Source organism: Triplophysa rosa, linkage group LG4 (genome assembly GCF_024868665.1).
Source record: "Triplophysa rosa linkage group LG4, Trosa_1v2, whole genome shotgun sequence".
NCBI lineage: Eukaryota > Metazoa > Chordata > Actinopteri > Cypriniformes > Nemacheilidae > Triplophysa > Triplophysa rosa.
Window position 1 is genome coordinate 18240984 of NC_079893.1, and position 3225 is coordinate 18244208.

General features: G+C 34.4%; 1 long non-coding RNA gene across 1 annotated transcript; it reads left to right on the forward strand.

The window, feature by feature from the left end:
• Positions 1-170: 170 nt before the first annotated feature.
• Positions 171-2935, forward strand: LOC130553593 (uncharacterized). Its single transcript, XR_008962876.1, has 3 exons — positions 171-281; positions 367-1321; positions 2845-2935. It is a non-coding gene; the product is annotated as an uncharacterized LOC130553593 (long non-coding RNA).
• Positions 2936-3225: the final 290 nt, after the last annotated feature.

Here is a 3225-nt window from a genome sequence, read left to right on the forward strand (position 1 = left end):
TGAAAAAAATGACATGGACATTTTGAAGTAACTCATTGAATTCTATTACTTTCATATACCCTTTAATTCAAAATATGACAATACATTAGACTTTAAAAATCTTTATCTTGGATATTACAAAAATGTGGAAGATATGCATAACTTGTGTACACTGTTTTAACATAAAATCTATTTATAGAGAGGCCTTTCCAGAACACTGGTCACTGGAAGGATGGACTGTTTGCTATCCACAACAATGGATGCAGCGAGACGGTGTGAATTGTGGTGTATTTGTTTGCACTGTAAGGTTTATTTCTCATTTAAGTATTACAATGTAAATGCATTATTTTTACTTTTTAACAATGTACATGTCTTATCTTTATAAAGGCAGCAGAAATGGAAGCAAAAAAAATGAAAATGTCCTCAGAAGTGCTGCAGCCTCGTCAACTCGTGCACCTTCGTGTTCATCATGCCACAAGCATGTTAACAGATGTGGCAATAGAGGTAAGATAAAGGGGAAATAACGAGTTTCAATAGAATTCAGACTAAAAGAGAATATTATATTAACACAAGTTTACATGGACAGGACTTTCCGACTGTAATTGGAGAAAGAGAGGAAAGTGAAATTGAAAGCAACATCTGCATGGCCCAGGACATACAAGCCTGTGTTTATCAAAACACAAGAAAAAAGTAAGTAGAATTCAAATAAATAACAATGTAGTTGTAAATGGATAACGAAGCTTTAAATTTACAGTATTTTGTGTTTTTAGAACCCTTCATCCACACATCAGACAAATACAGTGGATTCAATGTGATGTGTGCAACAAATGGTTGCACACAGACTGTGCTGGTGTAGAACCTGCAACAATTTTACCTGACTGACTTACAACTGTGGATGTAACCAAAAACATCCATATTCTTATCAAAGGTAAGCATCATAAACATAACACAAATCATACCATAATAAACTACCTTTTTATGCATATGTCTGTTTTACAGCACTGTCGAAGCTTTGAAAGAGGGACTTCTGGTTGACACTGTGGTGAAGGATGAAGAAATTGTGGTAATTGAACATTTAAACTTAATGGCAAAGAAACATGTTTGTATGAGTCAATATTTATTTATCAATACTAACTTCTATAGATAAGCACAGTTATTGATAAACAACTAGTAATATTGTGCTGTTAAAGGACTTATTGTTTTAATTTTTTAGAAACTGCATCAGGACCTCACATCTGGTGCCTTACGTTCTCAGAGAATGTTTCTCTTTACACATCCTAATTATGCACCAAAACTAAAAAACCAGTGCAACCTACTGATCTCAGTATTTAACGAAAAACAGGTAAATAATATTTCTTTCAAGGTCCATTAATATCCAATAATAATGTTTTTTACATTAAAGGGTGTTGTGGAAACTTTTCTGAGAGATGAGACCAAGGTTTTGTCTTTAAAATTATTTTATTGCTTGCTAGCAGGATCAACTCAAAACAGAGTGACAATCATCAGTCTGCAGAGAGTGAATGTTCTTTGAATTCCATCTTTATACCCCTATCTCTGCCAATCATCAGTCTCATTATACATCATCCCATGCTGTGTTTCATTCTCAACACAGCTCCAAGGCCAGTGCACATCTTCCCTTCTCAATAACACAAGACATCATTCATTCTAGAAGCCTGTTTGTTCTTTACCTCAACCAAAACCTCACATAGGCCTCCTTTCTGCTACATTCAAAGATAAATCAGTGGAACACTCCTAGTAGGCGCTAACAATCTCACACCCGTGTCTAGTGAAGTAATGATACATATTTTTACATTAGTTTGTAAAGCACAAGTTTGCAAACGACAAAATGTCCCATAAGAGAGTTCACCCTGTATATTTCTCCATTCGAGTTATCAAATCTGTAAAATGTATTTGGATAAGCACGAAGATTTGCGAAGATGCTTATACAAACATTCTGGACCCCTTGACTACCGTAGTAGAACTATGGTAGTCTACTATGGTACTATGGTAGTACAATTTGAGTCCAAAACTGTTGGTACAGCATTCATCAAATATCTTTTCTGTGTTCAATCCAACAGAAAATGATACAGGTTGGATATTCATACAGAATTTTCATTTAGGTGTGACTATCCTTAACTGACTTACAAATTTATATTCACAACCCTACTCTCTAATCACAACTATAACTCTCCATTCTCATAAAACATTACTTCAGTACTTTAAATCAATCACTGAGTGCAGCTAGTGATACGTCAGAGGAAGATACTGGCTCGGCTGAGCCTGGTTGGTCTCCCGGGAGATGCTTTATTTATTTATTTATTCATTTATTTATTAGATATTATTTATTATAATGATCTTGCTTGGTCTATAAACACCATGCACTGTGCTGTGTTTTACCTTTCTGTGTTTTTCTTATTTGCTCCTGTAAAGCTGCTTTGGAACAATGCACATTGTGAAAAGCGCTATATAAATAAAATTGAATTGATGAATTGAATCCGCGGTAAGATTTTCCCTCTGTGTTTTCCCTATGTTCCCCATCGGACTCCAATTCCCATGACCCTTTGCACACACACATCTGTTATCGTTGATTTCATCTGCACCTGTTTCCTATTGGACTCATTATCTGGACACTATTTAAGTTTCCCCTTTCTCTTTATTCATTGTCAGTTCTACTGTTTATTTGTACGTATCTCTAGTTCTCTGTTTGTTAGGAGGAAGTTAAGGTTCTCTCGTGTTTTCTAAATTCAAGCTGCATTTACTTTGTTTCTGTGGATACCATGTTTATAATACTGTTACAGCAGAGATTGTCAATATTCCAACATTCATAATTAATCACTAAAATATCTGCCATGTACTTTGTTATAGACTGAGGGAATTATTAACACTGTTTACAGTGTTTTGGATTTGAAAAAAACAGATCTGTCAAGTCCTTCTTATGCTATGGAAGTCATGACCCCTGAGGTATAATACATATAAAACAATTCAAGAATACAGTAATGATACAACAGCTAATGATAGAAATTGTAAATATAGCATGTGAATTATGCTTCGCAACATATACATTTAAAAATGACTCTCACAAAGCACAGTTTTTTTAATTGTGTTAAGATTTAAAATGATGTTTTCCCTTGTTTACAGATAACCATTCTAATTCTCAGGAAGACAGAGGCATTCCACAGATTCCAAGCAGAAAAAACCTTTCTTGAACTAAAAGAATGTTTAAAAGTATAGTATGTTAGGTAGGCC